The sequence below is a fragment of the Ctenopharyngodon idella genome, chromosome 11 (genome assembly GCF_019924925.1).
Source record: "Ctenopharyngodon idella isolate HZGC_01 chromosome 11, HZGC01, whole genome shotgun sequence".
Classification (NCBI taxonomy): domain Eukaryota; kingdom Metazoa; phylum Chordata; class Actinopteri; order Cypriniformes; family Xenocyprididae; genus Ctenopharyngodon; species Ctenopharyngodon idella.
This window is the reverse complement of record NC_067230.1, coordinates 11,442,538-11,462,520: the sequence shown is the minus strand read 5'-3', so window position 1 is coordinate 11,462,520 and position 19,983 is coordinate 11,442,538. Positions and strand designations below refer to the sequence as shown.

At 39.2% G+C, this 19,983-nt stretch overlaps 1 protein-coding gene across 6 annotated transcripts in view; it reads right to left on the bottom strand.

The window, feature by feature from the left end:
• LOC127522014 (band 4.1-like protein 1) overlaps positions 1–19,983 on the bottom strand; it is a 467,430-nt gene that overhangs the window by 256,458 nt on the left and 190,989 nt on the right. The gene's annotated exons all lie outside the window — the stretch shown is intronic.

The window sequence follows — 19,983 nt, the reverse complement described above, 5'->3', positions numbered from 1 at the left end:
GTATTCCAAAACAAAATCAAATAAAGTATGTTGTTTCAGTAAACTTTCCATCGTTGAAAAACTATATCGGCTTGGCGTCCTTGATTAACGTGCTCCTGCCTAGCATGCTTCTGTCTACCAACGGCATAGCCTGTGACGTAATCAAAAGGTGTCACTAATATTCACTTCCACATAATGTTGTTAAAGGGCTATACTCCTAATTTGGCTCCTACAGAGGGCATGGGGTACTTTTTATCCCTGTTTGCACCAAACCCATCTGGTGGGTTTGCTGCCAAAAAGCTCTTTTTTTTAGTTTCATCTGACCATAGAACCAGGTCCCTTTTGAAGTTCCAGTCGTGTCTGTCAACTGAATATGCTGAAGTTTGTTTTTGGATGAGCGAGGAGGATTTTTCTTGAAACCCTCCCAAACAACTTTTGGTGATGTAGGTGCTGTTTGGTAATTTTTTTTTTAGACTTTCTGATCCCAATACTCAACTAATTTCGGCAATTCTCCAGCTGTGACCTTTGGAGAGTCTTTGGCCACTCAAACTCTCCTTTTTACTGTGCATTAGGATGCTATAGACACATGTCCTCTTCCAGGGAGATTTGTAACATCTTTAGTTGATTGGATCTTCTTAATTATTGCCCTGATGGTGGAAATGGGGATTTTCAATGTGTTAGCTTTTTTCTTATAGCCATTTTTTTATTTTGTGAAGCTCAACAATCTTTTGCTGCACATCAGAACTATATTCTTTGGTTTTTCTCATTGTGATGAATGATTAAGGGAATTTGGCCTTTGTGTTTACACATATTTGCACTCATGTGGAACAGGAAATCATGGCTGGACAATTTCATGCTCCTAGTCACCCTGGTGTGCTAAAAAATAAAATAAATAAATAAATAAATATGAATGGGAATATACTTAAGAGATATTTTACTCATAAGAATTTCTAGGGGTGCCAATAATTGTGGCCAATATGTATTGGAGAAAAAACATTTATTTCATAATGTGAGTTTCCCCCCACTTTCAATTATTTTACTTCAATGAAAGGTTCGAATTTTGTGAATTTTTTGAATAATAGATCAAAAGGATAAACAATGCAGATTTATTTTCACAGCCACCTTTGCTCATATTTACTAAGGGTGCCAATATTTGTGGAGGGCACTGTATTTTCAAAATTATATGGTTAAAAGTATTTGTTCACACTTTATGCAAATTAGTTCATGCCTATGAACTAACAAAAAATAGTTTGTATTATCCATTAACATGTTGTTGTTAAATATTGTAGACATCGATCCGATCAAAATTAATGTGAAAACAGCTTATATTTAACAAAAGAAAATTACGTGTATGGGTAGCGCAACTATGACTGTTTAAGCCCCACCCCTCTCTTCCGGTTCTGTGGCTGCGATTCTGACACTGCGGTTCTGAAAATGCTGGTGCTGTGGTTCTGCAGCAGGATACTATTGGGGCTGATGGCTGCAGCGGTCGCAGTCAATACTGGACATCTTCAATTAGGGCTTAGACACAAAAACATGGGAAAACACGGTCCAAGTTGAAAAATACTTAGTTTCACTTGCAACGTACTGTAAATGGGTGGTTTGGGGTCAGAGAGATTGGCTATTGGTACTAGGTTATTACTGCACCTGTTTGGGCGGAAGACCCAGTTCTGTAGCATAGTGATTGTAATGACAATAAACGATTATGATAATAAAAATATGAATAGGGGTGTAAATTACTTTTATCACAGTTAATAATTAATCTATTAGGCAACAAAGACAAGTATGATGCATGCCATGGCAAAATATTCAGTAAGATCAAGCATAATATCATTTTTACTAACCTACATGTATTGTTGGGAGTGTATGAAATGCATGTGTATAGACAACAGTGTATGTGTTAGCCTATCCCCAACAAGCAACATCAATAAACCAAATTTATTTTGATTTCTTACAGCTCTACAGTGTGGTCCACTTGTCTCTGCATTCTGGGAAGTGCACTGCAGTCACAAGGAAGCTTATGAGCATTTTGTAAGTATTAGCCATAATAATACAACCTTTTAAACTTTTAAAATTAGTTATATTTTGTTTTGCTACAGACTTTCCATTCACCATTTCTACCTTACACTGTTCATCTTTATTGGTGCTTTGGATAACAGGTTTTGTCATGTATTTGTGTGTGTGCCTTGACTTTGTTACAGTTTAATCATTGATGGGAAGAAATGTACTGCCTGACAGGGAGTGAGCATAAGATTAGGTGCAGAGTAATGCACTGTACCAGGGCCGTCGCTGGTGTGGCGAAAGGTGACAATTCTAGGGGCCCCGGCTTATCCCAACTATGGCCCTGCACTGTACTCTGGGTAACAAACACAATACCAAATGTTTTTAAATGTTTTTAATAGTTTAAATATATTGATTGAACAAAAATATATATTTTTTAAAATAACTCTGTTTGGATTGCCTTTTGATTTGAAATGTTATTCTGTAGTACAGTAGTATTATAATATTACTAACTATAGTGTGTATATACTGTACTAACTATATATTATATAATTATAATATATATTTTATCATTATTAGTAATTATTATAATTAGCAATATTTAGCAGTAAAATATCAACATAGATATTACTGTATAGTAAAATCAGGGCTCTGAACCGGTTCAAGGAACGAAAACGAAAACTGGAAACAAATGAAATTTTGACCGTAACCAGAAACGGAAACGATTTACGAAATTTAATCTGGTTAATAACGTTATTTTTTCGTTCTATTTAATATTTTGATTTGGCAGTAAACCAATCACAAATTCAAATAGTACAGCCTATGCAAATATGACGCTGACGCATCCAAAGTGTGTGAAATGCCTGCGCGCAGGCTCTACAGTGAGTGAAATGCCCGCACTGACGCGTTCATGCTCAGCTGTCAAGTCATCATAGGTTAGGTTTGTCACAATGGCAATGCCCTGGCATTAGTTTTTCTGATGATATATGTCACCAACCGTCAAGTGAAAGGCCTACATTTAAGTGAAAATGAATGTCAAGTAGGCTAATATGCAGCTTGTTGTGCGTTTTGAAACCAGCGAAAATATGTAGAACAGGATATGTAGAACATGAGTACACACAACGTCACATCATGCACACGCAGCGCTTCTGTGAACGGAGAAGTGAAAAAAGAGAATTGTGCAATATATAGCCACACAACATGAAGAAAAAGAAAGAAAAAAGGAATAAAATAAGATAAACCAGAATAATCAGAAAAACAGCAATTAGTAATCCCCTCCCCAATGGGAAGGAATAAAAGCTTTCCCAAGTGAACACACCCTTGTTCTGAGTTTCTGACCTGACGAGGAAATAACAACAGCCCAACCAAGGTTATACTTTTGCGAGTAAACCTTTCACTACACGGACCTTCAAGCAGCCCAACTGCTTCTGCAGAGGACTTTGGCTCCTGACCTGCACGACTCAAGTACCTCCAACCTACAGAAGATCCTATGGATTGCTGTTTGTGTAGAGACTGTTTATCTAGGATCAGCGTATACAGATAGATTCATCAGACACATTATCTGTATTCATAGTAAATGCTTATTTACTATTTCACACCAGCATCCAGAATGACCACAATTGACTCCCCCATAGACTGCTAATTACCCATTCATTGCTTCGTCCAATCCGTTGCTCATCTGCTTGGCATTTGTGTAGTAGTTTGTAGTTTCTCTTTGATTATTGATTCAATTTTCTTAGTAGTTTAGTAATTTTTCCTTAGTAGTTTAGACATTTTCCTTAGTAGTATTTAGTGAGTGTGATATTTTACTCTTGTATATCTTTTTGTTAACCCTCTGGGGTCTGAGGCTAATTTGGGGCCCTGGAGAAGTTCTGACATGCCCTGACATTTGTGCTTTTTTCAGTTGCTTATAAACATATTAATGACAAAAGTCTCATTACACTGGTGGCTTTCTCATGGCTGATGCCGATTCGTTTATTAAATCACCTTCTTTTGAAGTTTCGAAACAGTGTACAAAAGAACAATTGTTAAAAATAGCTGAATTTTATAAGATAGTGATTAAAGTCGGTAGAGAAAGTCTTGTTTTTTTTTTTTTTTTTTTTTTTTTTAAACTGAACTAGTTGGAAAAGGCTTGTTAAAAACCAATATGGAGTTTGTAGTAGTAGCTACAACTAATTTACAGCCCAATTTATCATTTGAGCAGCAGAAGGAGTTACTATTGTTGCAGAGAAGTTAAAGCAGCGTTTGGAGGAAAGCAAACAAGAGTTGGAAAAGGCGAAAAAAAAGGCGCTTTTTCCTTTTTGAGCTTAATTATGGTCGTGTGTGCCCTTTTTGTTGCTTCCCTTTGAGCCAGGGGTTGTAACAAACTAGGCTACAATAATATGTGAGCAACAAGTATGTACATGTTTGTATTTTTGAGAGAATTACGTATATGCGTGGTTTTTGAAAAAACAACAAATAATAAGTCACTGAAATAAGGCTTCAAAACACATACTAAATATTTTTTTCACAAGACTTTTGGGAACTGTATATTTTTTGTAAAAAAATCATTCTGCCTACTCAGACACATAAAAGAATGTATTGATTTTAAATTTCTAAGACACTTTTTGTTTAGGATGGCCACATGCAAGGAGGCTTGAATCTTCATGAATAATGCTGTGATTCACACCTGAGGAGATTAAGACTCTGCCCCTAATGAGCTGCATAATGAGCCATTCGGTCAGGAATGTGACTGAGTGAACAAGAAAGAATGCAATGACAAAAGAAACATATTATTTTGTTGTTGTTGTTTGTAGTTTATTTAAAATATAGTTAACTATATAAATGAGAGTCAAAGACACATTTTGAGTACACAGAAATGAATCCTGTTCAAAGATATATGTGAACATCCCATACCTGGCATTTGGTGTTTCTGCACTGGAGAAAAAAAAAAAAAAAAGACAGACAGACGACAAAAAAAAAAAAAAAAAAAAAAAAAAAAACACTTTCCTGCTTTCAGTCAGTGATCTCAGTATCATATTCATGCAGTCCAATGTGGGCAAATATCTGGTCACTATGATTCTCAAATTTGTGAGATAAATGAAAAAACCCTCTCTGAGCATGCTGATAGCAGGATTATATCAGCTATTGTATTAATGTTAATATAATGTCCACTCTTAACAGAAAACATGATTTTTGTGATCTTATGTATGCACATATTACGGCACATCATGTGAAGAACATTTTGTATAGGTCTATAATATTTTAAATTATAGTACCGGTCAAAAGATTGGACACATATTACTATTTTTAATGTTTTTGAAAGAAGTCTCATGCTCATCAAGCCTGCATTTATTTGATCAAAAATACAGAAGAAAACAGCAATACTGTGAAATATTATTACTTTGTTGGACAATTTCATTTGAGACCTGATGACTAACGTTATAACTTAGCCTACTAGTCAACTGTTGTTAGCTAACGTTTTACATAATGTTATATTAACATGCAAGTGAAACACAAATAAACAGATCCAACTCTGAAATGGTAGTTTATTACTGAGTCAACAAGAATTTACAAACTATGCGAAATCTACGTTAATTACAATGGTTGATTAACGTTACAATCTTTTACATGTGTTATGCCGAATTCTACATAATATGCCAAGAATTGCATGCACCTCCAAGTACTGTTTAAAAACAACATAATATTAATATTCATTAATGGTGATAAATAATTTGGCAGAACAGATGTTGTAGGTTACCTGCAGAGATTTGCATCCACTTCTTTTCTCAGCATAAATGACTTACCTCCCGTGAGGTGCATGCTGAACTCGCCATAATGGGACGTTCTAAAACACTTAACATGAAAAAGCTTAACGTGGCTTAATTTACAAATACAGTGTTATTAACAAACCAAACTTAGTAAACACCATACTAATAAAGCATACTATGTACAGAAAAGCAGATGAACCCAAAATACGAACGCAACACAATTAATTAAGCATTTTTTTCTCCCATAAAGAAAACGCTTTACATGGCTTAATGTACTTAGTGTCACAGAGACGAACTCCGTGATTCCCTCCTCTGGCCATCAGAGGGCGCCCTCACCCAAATGTTGACACGCATACACACGTTACATCTGTTATCTGACCACTGCCTGTTTGACCATGATTATTATCAATAAAGCCTGCTTATGGATCCCACTTTGAGTGAAGAGTCGTTACAGAAGACCTCGACAGGCCCTGATCCAGCGGCTTTCTCTCACCTGTGTGCAACGATGTCTGCCCAAGCCAGCCAGCTCGCCGCACATCAGCACCAGCTTAATCGACTCACTTCCATCACGGAGGAGTTGGTGAAGGCACTAAAATCTCCACGTTACCACTCCCCCGGCGACAACAACACCTGCCGCAGCCGCCATTACACATGCGGCAGAAACGCCATCTCAAGTTAATCCTCGTCTGGCATTTCCCAAAAAGTTAGACGGAGACCCAGCAAAATGTAAGGGCTTTCTACTTCAGTGCTCACTGTTTGTTAGTCAACAACCCACACTGTATTCAACCGAGGCTGGGAAGATCGCGTTTGTTTGTTCATTACTCACCGGCAAAGCACTAGAGTGGATTACGGCGGTTTGGAGAGATGACGGTTCAGCCTTCCCATCATTTGAGTCTTTTATGCAGCAGTTCCATGAAGTGTTTGATCATCCCAACGAGGGCAAGAGTGCAGGCGATCGCTTACTAGAGCTCTCACAGGGAAGGAGGACTGCTTCTGAATATGCTCTCATCTTTCGCACTCTTGCTGCACAAACTACGTGGGTGAGTGACACTCTTAAAGTACTGTTCAGAAAAGGTCTGTCTCACGAACTGCAATCAGAACTGGCCTGTCGCGATGAGGGAAGAGACTTAAACCAATTTATTGAACTCACAATTCAGATCAATAACCTCATCAGAGCCAGAAAACCATGCAACCGCAACACTGTTCGAGTCCCGACACCCACTGTCACGGACGAAGCTGAATCCATGCAAATTAATTCATATCATCTATCAGCTGAAGAAAGAGATCGTCGACTTTCTCAACGTTTATGCTTATACTGTGGTCAGTCTGGTCATCTAAGAAACTCCTGCCCGTCACGACCTCATCCTGAGAACCAGGATGAAACCGGTGAGTTTCACTGTTGATGCTCTGAATCCTGAACTGTGTGTTACTGTACCCATCACTATTACTGCCAACGGTCATCAAATTACTACCACAGCTCTGTTGGACTCAGGAGCTGCTGGAAATTTCATGTCTAATGACTTTGCTCTCCATAATTGCATCGCTCTCATTAAGTGCTCCTCTTCCCTGACAGTGGAGGCGATAGATGGCCGACCACTGGGTTCTGGACACATATCATCCCTTACACAAGAACTCTTGATGCAGACGGGTCTCTTTCACACAGAGAAAATTCAATTCTACATCCTGCCCACCTCCAACACACCTGTCATTCTTGGATTACCCTGGCTTCACAGACATGATCCCCACGTCTCATGGAAGGAGGGCCAGATCACACAATGGAACGATGCATGTTACCCCAAATGTCTCTCACACATTTCATCTCTGCCTGTTCGATCCATTAAAGTCAACAAATCACCTCCTAATATTAATCTTCCCGAGGAAAATAGAGACTTGTCAGTGGCCTTCAGTAAAGTCCATGCTTCCAAACTGCTGCCCCACCGTGCCTACGACTGTGCCATTGATCTCATCCCTGGTTCAACACCATGACGAAGTACATTGAGGAGGAATTGACAAAGGGCTTCATACGACCGTCAACATCTCCTGCGTCAGCGAGGTTTTTCTTCGTACACAAGAAGGATGGAGGACTTCGACCCTGTATTGATTATCGTGGTCTAAACAAAATGACTGTCAAATTCCGGTATCCATTACCTCTGGTTCCTGCAGCACTGGAACAACTTTGCACGGCCAAATACTACACCAAGCTTGACCTACACTGCGTGTACAATCTGATTCGGATCCGAGAGGGGGATGAATGGAAGACAGCCTTTTCCACAACTAATGGACACCATGAATACCTTGTTATGCCGTTCGGGCCGGTCAACAGTCCATCCGTCTTCCAGTCCTTTATCAACGACGTGTTCAGAGACATGCTCAACAAGATGGTCGTGTACATTGATGATATCCTAATCTATTCCGACACCCTTGAAGAACATGTCTGTCATGTCAGGGCAGTTCTCAGGCGACTGATTCAGCATCAATTGTATGCCAAGGTGGAGAAATGTGAATTCCACAGAACTTCCACAGCATTCTTGGGGTATATCATCAGTCCAGAGGGTATTGCGATGGATGAACATAAGGTCACTGCAGTTTTCAATTGGCCTCAACCCACTACTTTGAAGGAACTGCAACGCTTCCTGGGGTTTGCAAATTTCTACAGGCATTTCATCAGAAACTTCAGCTCAGTTGCTAACCCTCTAACATCAATGGTCAAGAAAGGAATCAACCGTCTCAAGTGGTCCAACGCCGGCATTCAGTTTTTCAAACAACTCAAGCAACGCTTCGTCTCTGCCCCCATTCTGCATCACCCGAATCCTGAACTCCCCTTCATGGTAGAGGTGGATGCCTCCAACTCCGGTCTGGGTGCCATCCTATCACAGAGACAAGGCACTCCTCCGAAACTCTATCCTTGTGCCTATCACTCCAGAAAACTGAACACAGCAGAGAGGAATTACAATGTGGGGGACAGAGAGCTCCTGGCCATGAAAGTAGCCTTTGAGGAGTGGCGCCTCTGGTTAGAGGGCTCTACTCATCCTTTTATGGTGCTAACCGATCACAAGAACCTGGAATACCTGAGAACGGCCAAGAGACTTAACCCCAGGCAGAGATGAACTCCGTGATTCCCTCCTCTGGCCATCAAAGGGCGCCCTCACCCAAATATTGACACGCACACACACACTACATTTCCCATCAGCCCCGTACCTGGCACTGATTACGCCACCCAGCTGCAGCTTGTTTACTGGCCTCTATAAACTGCCACTGCACCAGTCCTCTTTGCGAGGTCTTGTATTACTACGGTTTGCATTTCTGAGCGTTTTCTATTGTTTTGCCTTTCTGTTGTGACCCTGTTTATCCCCGATATTCTCTGCTGCCTGCCCACTGGACTATTTGCTTTGTTTTTGACCTGTGATTGTTCTCCGCCTGCCCTGACCTACTGCCTGCTCTACGACTACGAATCTGTCTGCCCTCTGTTACTGCTTCTGCTGTTATCTGACCACTGCCTGTTTGACCACGATTATTATCAATAAAGCCTGCTTATGGATCCCACTTCGAGTGACGAGTCATTACAGACAGTGACATCAAAAGACCAAACTTAGTAAACACTACAGTATACTAATAAAGCATACTATACAGAAAAATTGGTTTGTGCAGAATTTTATCTTTTAATATCACTTAGTAGGCTACATTAAGCAACGTTAAACTTTTTCTTTATAACGGTTTTCTATGGGAGGAAAACAATGTGTAATTAAACGAATTGCGTTCATATTCTGGGCTCATTTGCTTTGCTGTACATAGTATGGTTTATTAGTATGATGTTTACGGAGTTCGGTCTTTTAATATCACTGTTGTAGTACATTAAGCCATGTTAAGGATTTTCTATGGGAGGAAACGCTTAACGTGAAATTAAACTTGTTGCGTTAAAATTCTGGGCTCAACTGCTTTTCTGTACATAGTATGGTTTATTAGTATGATGTTTACTGAGTTTGGTCTGTTAATATCACTGTCTTAGTACATTAAGCCACGTTAAGCGTTTTTCTGGCATAAGACTCGTTAGCGGTTTTGCCCCCTGAATGCGCATCCAGTATTGTTTGTATACAAGAAACCCGTCTATAGCCAATATGTATGTGTAGTAAACGAAACAGGCGTCTGCGCCATTCATATATAGACACACAGAACATGCAGAATTCATATTTAAATGGTTTAAATGGCTTTTTGCCATTTAATATTCACAGACACTATATCGTGATGAGAATAAAGAACTTAAGAATAAAACTTACCATTCACAATCATCAGCATGGCCGCATAATGAGCTGTCTCGCAAATGACTGACATCTCTCTCTTTTCAAACAGATTACATAAACAGAGAATATTAGTTTTCGATTTGACTTATGTGATTTAAAACCTGATATTTCAACGTTTCTTTAGACAAATGTCTCATGTTTGTGTGATACTGTAAGTATTCACTAAGTTACAGTTCATTTTCATGACTATCAGAATGGACTTCATTCAGAGGGAGACGACAGATCACTCATCATGTTAGTTTTCTTTATTTTGCAAAAAGCACAACATTTTGTTTTTACTGTGAGTGTATACAAATAAAAGAAGACATTCCACAGTTTTTAATAATACACTATATTGGTGTCAAGTTCCTCTACACCAAACTCGCTCATCCATGTCTTTATGAACCTTGCTTTGTGCACTGGTATGCAGTCATGTTGGAACAGGAAGGGGCCATCCCAAAACTGTTCCCACAAAGTTGGGAGCATGAAATTGTCCAGAATGTCTTGGTATGCTGAAGCATTAAGAGTTCCTTTCACTGGAACCAAACAAGAACAAAGACCATACAAGACCAAACCCAGAATCGTCCATCGGATTGCCAGACAGAGAAGCGTGATTCGCCACTCCAGAGAACACGTCTCCACTGCTCTAGAGTCCAGTGGCGGTGTGCTTTACACCACTGCATCCAACGCTTTGCATTGCTCTTGGTGATGTAAGGCTTGGATGCAGCTGCTCAGCCATAGAAACCCATTCCATGAAGCTCTCTACGCACTGTTCTTGAGCTAATCTGAAGGCCGCACAAAGTTTGGAGGTCTGTAGCTATTGACTCTGCAGAAAGTTGGCGACTTCTGCGCACTGTGCACCTCAACATGCGCTGACCCCGCTCTGTGATTTTACGTGGCCTACCACTTTGTGGCTGAGGTGCTGTTGTTCCCAATTGCTTCCACTTTATGATACCACTAACAGTTGACCGTGGAATATTTAGTAGTGAGGAAATTTCATGAATGGACTTATTGCACAGGTGGTAACCTATCACGGTACCACGCTTGAATTCACTGAGCTCCTGAGAGCGACCCATTCTTTCACAAATGTTTGTAGAAGCAGTCTGCATGCCTAGGTGCTTGATTTTATACACCTGTGGCCATGGAAGTGATTGGAATACCTGAATTCAATGATTTGGAGGGGTGCCCCAATACTTTTGCCAATATAGTGTATATAGCTCTTATTTGTACATCCAAAATTGCCGGAGTATTTTTAGTCTCTTTCGCACTGGTCAGAAAAAAACCGAGGTGGTATCGCCGGCGTGACCACCGACCTCTAAGTGTTAATAAATTAATTTTTATTGCAAACTGTGTCATTCTTGTGTTGATAATCAGAGGCTCTACAAGCTCACCGGAATCTCACTAAATCCTTCAGATTGGTCAGATGACAAACTTCGTCTAATTTATATAAATACAGAGTTCAGGCATGACACTCCAACTGAACGCTGATTGGTTCTTTCTACGCCGTAGCACCAGCCATTCAGAAGTATTTCCAAATCCACACAACCATATACAGGTGCTGGTCATATAATTAGAATATCATCAAAAAGTTAATTTATTTCACCAATTCCATTCAAAAAGTGAAACTTGTATATTATATTCATTCATTACACACAGACTGATATATTTCAAATGTTTATTTCTTTTAATTTTGATGATTATAACTGACAACTAAGGAAAATCCCAAATTCAGTATCTCAGAAAATTAGAATATTGTGAAAAGGTTCAATATTGAAGACACCTGGTGCCACACTCTAATCAGCTAGTTAACTCAAAACACCTGCAAAGGCCTTTAAATGGTCTCTCAGTCTAGTTCTGTAGGCTACACAATCATGGGGAAGACTGCTGACTTGACAGTTGTCCAAAAGACGACCATTGACACCTTGCACAAAGTGGGCAAGACACAAAAGTTCATTGCAAAAGAGGCTGGCTGTTCACAGAGCTCTGTGTCCAAGCACATTAATAGAGAGGCGAAGGGAAGGAAAAGATGTGGTAGAAAAAAGTGTACAAGCAATAGGGATAACCGCACCCTGGAAAGGATTGTGAAACAAAACCCATTCAAAAATGTGGGGGAGATTCACAAAGAGTGGACTGCAGCTGGAGTCAGTGCTTCAAGAACCACTACGCACAGACGTATGCAAGACATGGGTTTCAGCTGTCGCATTCCTTGTGTCAAGCCACTCTTGAACAACAGACAAGCGTCTCGCCCGGGCTAAAGACAAAAAGGACTGGACTGCTGCTGAGTGGTCCAAAGTTATGTTCTCTGATGAAAGTAAATTTTGCATTTCCTTTGGAAATCAGGGTCCCAGAGTCTGGAGGAAGAGAGGAGAGGCACACAATCCACGTTGCTTGAGGTCCAGTGTAAAGTTTCCACAGTCAGTGATGGTTTGGGATGCCATGTCATCTGCTGGTGTTGGTCCACTGTGTTTTCTGAGGTCCAAGGTCAACGCAGTCGTATACCAGGAAGTTTTAGAGCACTTCATGCTTCCTGCTGCTGACCAACTTTATGGAGATGCAGATTTCATTTTCCAACAGGACTTGGCACCTGCACACAGTGCCAAAGCTACCAGTACCTGGTTTAAGGACCATGGTATCCCTGTTCTTAATTGGCCAGCAAACTTGCCTGACCTTAACCCCATAGAAAATCTATGGGGTATTGTGAAGAGGAAGATGCGATATGCCAGACCCAACAATGCAGAACAGCTGAAGGCCACTATCAGAGCAACCTGGGCTCTTATAACACCTGAGCAGTGCCACAGACTGATCGACTCCATGCCACGCAGCATTGCTGCAGTAATTCAGGCAAAAGGAGCCCCAACTAAGTATTGAGTGCTGTACATGCTCATACTTTTCATGTTCATACTTTTTAGTTGGCCAAGATTTCTAAAAATCCTTTCTTTGTATTGGTCTTAAGTAATATTCTAATTTTCTGAGATACTAAATTTGGGATTTTCCTAGTTGTCAGTTATAATCATCAAAATTAAAAGAAATAAACATTTGAAATATATCAGTCTGTGTGTAATGAATGAATATAATATACAAGTTTCACTTTTTGAATAGAATTAGTGAAATAAATCAACTTTTTGATGATATTCTAATTATATGACCAGCACCTGTATATCGTACCTTAGCCTGCGATCGACATCCTGCGTGATGTGAAAGCTCTGTTATCCCTCCTCCTCCTCAGCGCCACCTGTAGAGATCTGCTACGAGGGTTCTACCATTCTTGCAGCCTTTCTTTTGTTTGTTATTTTTGACTAAGCTGAACAAATTATTTTATTTGCTCAGCAGCAGCAGTGTAGCATATCTCATACGCCAAAATCAAGCCATGTATATTCAGAGAGTTGTCATGACTGAATTCTAATTCAGTCAACAATTTTCCATGATTGTTCTTTATTTTCAAGGCGAAATTCCTTGGCTGATGCCCCTGGTCAGATGATTCCTTCCTATAATTTTACACATTCCTGCAGATTTTGTGCTCACACCCAAAGTGCATGCACATAAAGCCACCTCTCAGTACTAAAGTGTTCGCTGCAAATTGAGTTTCGCTGCTTATTGCGCTTAAACTGTAAAATACACACAAAATAATGTCAAAATGCCAGTCTTGGCGAGTATTCATGTAAAGAGTCAGTTATGTTTTAAGTGACCGTAAAAAGTTGAGAAAGAAAACACGTGTAAGGCCTGGGACACACCAAGCTGGCTTCAAAGAACTTGCGGCAATGAAAACCGACGGTGCTGTCACCTTGCGTCGGCTGCATCTGGACCAAAAAGCAGCACAGACTAGAGACGACTGCAAACTAGCACATGTGAGCTGCGCCTGCGTGTAAGGAAATACCTGTCTACATCAGCAGGTATTAATAGTCTATATTCGTCATTCAAAAGGAAAAACTGAAACCAGGATATATGAGACATATGCAGATAAATAATGCAGCATTTACCATTTTGAATATCATTTACAGTTGCAAGAAAAAGTATGTGAACCACTTGCAGAATCTGTGAAAATGTGCAAAATTTTAACAAAATAAGAGAGATCATACAAAATGCATGTTATTTTTTATTTAGTACTGTCCTGAGTAAGATAGTTTACATATAATCCATAAGACAAAAAAACAGCAAAAGTTTGTGAACCATTGATTCTTAATACTGTGTGTGGTTACCTGGATGATCTACGACTGTTTTTTTGTTGTGTGATGGTTGTTCATGAGTCCCTTGTTTGTTCTCAACAGTTAAACTGAGCTCTGTTCTTCAGAAAAAATCTCCAGGTCCCAAAAATTCTTCAGTTTTCCACCATCTTTTGTATATTTGAACCCTTTACAACAGTGACTGAATAATTTTGAGATCCATCTTTTCACATGGAGGACAACTGATGGACTCAAACACAACTATTAAAAAAGGTTCAAACATTCAATGATGCTTCAGAAGGAAACACGATGCATAAGAGTCAGGGGGTGAAAACTTTTAAACAGGATGAAGAGGTCCAAATTTTTCTTATTTCGCTTGAATATCATTTTTTTTTTCATTTAGTACTGTACTTCGGAAGCAACAGAAAATACTTGCATGTTTCCTGGAAGACAAATTAAATGCAATTTACCTTGATCTTCAAATTCCAAATGTTTTCACCCCCCCATCTATTAATGCATCATGTTTTTTTTTTCTGGAGCATCAGTGAATGTTTGAACCTTTTGTCCTCAGTGTGAAAAGACGGATCTCAAAATCATTCAGTCACTGCTGTAAAGGGTTCAAATATGCAAAAGTGCTGGAAAACTGAAGAATCTGCAGGACCTGGAGATTTTTTCCTGAAGAACAGAGCTCAGTTTAACTGCTCAGGACAAACAAGGGACTCATGAACAACCATCACAAAACAAAAAAACAGTCGTAGATCATCCAGGTAACCACACACAGTGTTAAGAATCAATGGTTCACATACTTATGAATGGGGTTATTTTAATAAATTCAACTTTTTTTTTTTGTCTTGTGGATTATATGTAAACATCTTTTATGTAAAATATCTTACTCAGGACAGTACTAAATAAAAAATAACATGCATTTTGTATTATCTCCCTTATTTTGTTAAAATTATTAACATTTTCACAGATTCTGCAAGTGGTTCACATACTTTTTCTTGCAACTGTATGTTGAAAACTTTCTCCATTTTAAGTAGCTCATGTTGTTATGAAAATATTTGCATTTTGGAATGCTCGGGTAGGATAACATTACATTAGACCAGCCTTCTGTCTGTGCTGTCTTGACTTTATCACTTTCTTTTTAATTCTCGTACTCTGACTTGTTCACTAAATTGAACATACAGTCAGTTTCCACTCTCACCGACGGCCCCGATGCCGATTCAACATGCTTAATCAGGCAAACTGCTGCCGACGTGAGCCCAACGAGAGTCGACGTGTGGAACACACCGCAAAAACTAGCCCGATAGACACTTGCTGACAGCCAACCTTCGGCTTGGTGTGCCCCAGCCTTAACAGCATAACGGATCCGTGCGTCAGATCTTATAGTGACAGCAGCCTAATATACCTGCTGTTGATAATATTAAAAATATCTATATGGCAGTTTTTCCCCCCATGGTATCGATGTCAAAATTGCGGCCAGTGAAAATGTTAAGTGATTAGTAACTTTAGAAAACCACTAGTCACAGTGGCTGGTGAGCAAAAAAATTAATGTCAAACCCTATGTTACGGAAGGAGACTCAGGCAGAGGAATACGGTTAAACAGATGTCTTTATTGACAGCAACAGAGCAGATGGGATGATGGCAGGTAAGTAGGAAGTTCAAAAGATACTTTGACTGTGTAGATGATGATAATAATGGAATGTCTTTTCTTACAGGAGATCGTTGATGAACCAGAGGGAGGATGGATGGACACACACACCTCATAGATATTGGTGAGTATGGCAGACAAGGAGACTTGGATGAAGGAAGATGCTGGAGTGGAGAACAGGGGATCACACTGGAGAAAACACAGGAGGTAAGCAAAGGAGGGACACTGGAGAATAGTCGCTTGGAGAAACATTGGAGAAACATGGAGTGATTCCTCTTCATAGGTATGAGACCAGACAATGAACAGAGGTGAGGTGTATGCTTATGTATAGGCTTGATGAGGGTGCAGACGAGGTGCAGGTGTGCGTGATTAGTACTCTGGTAATAGTCTGCGCTGGGATTGGCTGGTGAGTGAGCCTGGCAGATCTGTGACCCAGATCTGCTTTGAGGAAAAGGTGGAATTCTCTCAGGCGTTTCAGGACCTCCTCAACGTGGTGGCGATGTTTGGCCATGCTCAGGGAATAGACAAGGATATCATTGATGTAGATGAGCACAAATTAGCCGCAGCAAAGCGTGGAGCTTCACGTCTGATGTGCAACACACTTAAAGGTGGGATCAGTAGATTTTGAAAAACACAGTTGGACATTTTTGATATTTGAAATCAACCCAAACAAACACACCCCTCTCTTCATTGCTCTGCCTCCAAAACTCACAATCCAATCCTAACCACCCTGCTTCAGGCCTTCCCACTTAGCTCTCTCCAGGGCTGGAAAGCTTTTCGAATATAATTGTGGTCCTAAAGCACTTGCCCAGTCATAAACCAGTGATATTCTTTTGAGCTTTTGTATTGTGTCCCATCGCTTGTTCTGTTTTTTTTTTTTTTTTCCTCTTATTTTCAAATCTCCCTCTTGCTTGTTCTATCTCCTGAACCATCATATGCCCCCTAATGCTGATTGGTTAGACGTTTGTTGTTGGTGTCAGCCCGATTAACTTCCAAACAGTGTTTTTTAAATTCTACTGAGTCCACCTTTAAAGTGCAGTAAACAGTAAAACAATTGCTCTACAAACTAGAGTATGTTAATAAATTAAAATAATTTGAAAACAAATACCAGTTTACAATAGGGTGACCATATGTGCCATTTTCCCAGGAGGCATCCTGTCCAGGATTTCTAAGTTGCATAAAATGTCCCAGTTTTGGTTTTGTTTTCATATTTGCGGAAGGTAATAACTGAAAAATAATTTGACCAATAGTGTGCATTATACACAATCGACCAATCGTGGCTTGCGAGAAGGCTGGATCTACAGAGAACGGTCAAAGCATTGCAAATACGACAACATTTTAATGCATTGCATGAAGACTGTCAATAAGAACAGTGGCTTGCACAGACCTCCGTGTAGAAATCGCATTCCTAAATCGTGTTCCGGGGGCACATCGATATGACCACTTTCACGATTAAAGAGGCAAGGGCTCAAGCCATTTAAGGCAATTTAGAAATCCTGGACAGGACGCGTCCTGGGAAAATGGCACATATGGTCACCCTAGTTTACAACATCCAGCAGCAGGAACTGATTTTGCTCAGCTAAAAACTAACTGGAGACTGCTGACCACGAAAACCTTGCACATTCAAGTTTAAAATGGTCATGCATGCTCTTACATTAAAGATAAGCTTGAAAGATAATAAAAAATGAATAATTTCCGTGGGTCTAGTCTTTGTATCTGTTTGTTTTAAGTATGAATCAGGTCTCCTCTGTTGGAGTAGAATTGGCTAGTGGCATGGTCACAAAAAACTAGGGTCCTAGAACTGCAGCCCTGAAACTGCCTCCAGTATTGCAGGAATATAGTGTTGACCTCGTTTGCTGCCCGAAGCTGCCATTATATGCACAATGTCCAGGAAATTTGAGCCAATGAATGCTAATAAATCACATAAAAGTAAAAAACATAAATTAAATAAATGAAAGCTTCCAGGTCTGATTTTTTATTTTGTTGACATTTTACCTGTGAGGAGCTTAATAAAAGCCTACCCCCTCACCCCAGTTTGGCACTTTTTTTGTAATAAAATAGGAAAGTCCCAAAATGTCATGAAAAACAAAAACTTTTCTTTAAATTGCAACTGATTTACACAAAAAGCAAGAGCATTTCTTTTATAATTACTGAAACTGTCGGTCAGTTCAGTATACTATAGAAGAACAATGGTACATTTAATAAGAGTAGAATACTTCCATTTTTTAATAAAAGATAATTGTATCTGAATCTCAACTCAAGCTCAGTGCTTTACTGTCAAATGTGCATTTTCAAGAAATAAACATGTAATATTGAATCATTGATTTGCCCGATTTTTCAAAAACATGGATTCATTCAGGAACGAAACAAAACACCACTACTCAGAGAAATGCAACAGTTCTGCTTTGTTTAGAAATATTTTCGTTGGTGAAATAGATTGAAAACATTAATATTGACAATGTTGTGTCTAAACTGTGATTTCATAACTTTTTGTTTATTGAAATGTATAAAAACACATTTGCACTTGTGCGGATATTCGGAAAAACACCTTTCTTCCTTGTGTCATATTGCTGAATCATGTTATAAATATAAAAACAACAGCTAATACAGGAGCATTTTTGCCCCCATATTTTAATATTTCCACCCCTGACTGGAGGGCAGTATGTATTTTAAAACATATAATTAATTTATCATGTTAAAATCACATAAAGATTGATATAATTGTTAATAACTGAGTGCAAATATTATGTTGATGAATGGAATAGCACCTGTTATTGCAAAGATGGTTCTAGAAACTAACCATTACACCTATTCTAGAAGCTGTCAAATGAGCAAAGGACGAACTGAGAGAATACATTCTTATACATTCTTCTCTGTATATAAAGATATTTAGTTGTTTAAAAGTGATGTTTGAGCTGCTGATTTTTAAAATGAGTTAGAGACTAAGCAGCAGCGTGAACAATGACGTGCAATGGCTTATTGTAAAATGAACTGGAATCAGTATATTTGAACTGAAGCGTCGGGAGTCACTCCATAACATACTGTATAAGGTGTAAATTGTACACAGTATTTACTACACAAGGCACAGCAGAAAGTTAGCGGCACTCAAAAAGACTCTCTTGTAATGTTCTTGCATACATGCATGTAACATTTTAAATAGTGTACCTGCCGCACATACAACATTACTTACTATACTACAGTATTGACGATTCTATCGTTAAAAAAACACACAGGCATCGCCAGTATTTTGAAGCTTAGTATTGCAATATTACAGTAGTATCTTTATACCGTGCAACCCTACTCAAGATTAGGGTTGTAGCAGTGTACCGGTATATCACAGTATAAACACGTACGATTATTATATTGTGCACATTTGCTTATATACGGCATTTGAAAAAAATAAACCAGACAGACTTCCGCTTCCACCCTCATGGCGTAAGCAGCAAAAAGGGAGCTACTTTAACTAATCAACAATGATTAACAAATTGATTGAACCCTAGTGCACAGAACCCTGGCTCCAAAACCAAAACCCAGGGAAAGGCCTCAAGCTGTGATGGCTCGATTTTACTACTACTCTGATAAGGAAAAATCTTGAGATTGCCCAGGTGCAAAGGCAGACTACATTACAAAAGAACCCCTGTATACATCTTTCCTCACATGGGCTCAGAAGTCAGCAAACTATGAGTTGAAATTAATCTGGTGAAACCCAAACTAGGAGATGCAGACAAAAGTTACAATCTGTACTACACAGCCAGGCTAACGATCACCATGAATGGCTCCAGGCACACATTTGATAACCCATGAGATGCCGAGAAATTAATTGAAAATAAGATCCTAGGCAAAAAATGTATGGATTTTGTGTCGATAGACAAAACCATTATTGTATCAACAAATGATGCAATATATGACTCTGAGGCTATATCTGTGCAAAGCATTGGCATATCGACTCCAAACTTTGCATGTGTCATTGTCACCTCACACTAACCACACCAAGATTTTGTGCTTGGCCCCTTAATTGCTGCTTGAATCTATTTTTATTATTATTATTATTATTATTACTACCAGTATTTTATTCACAGTATTTTATTATTTTATCTTCATTTACAAATGAAAATGTCACAATTACAGCCTAACTGAGCAATGGTGCCAGCCATCCCTTTACACCA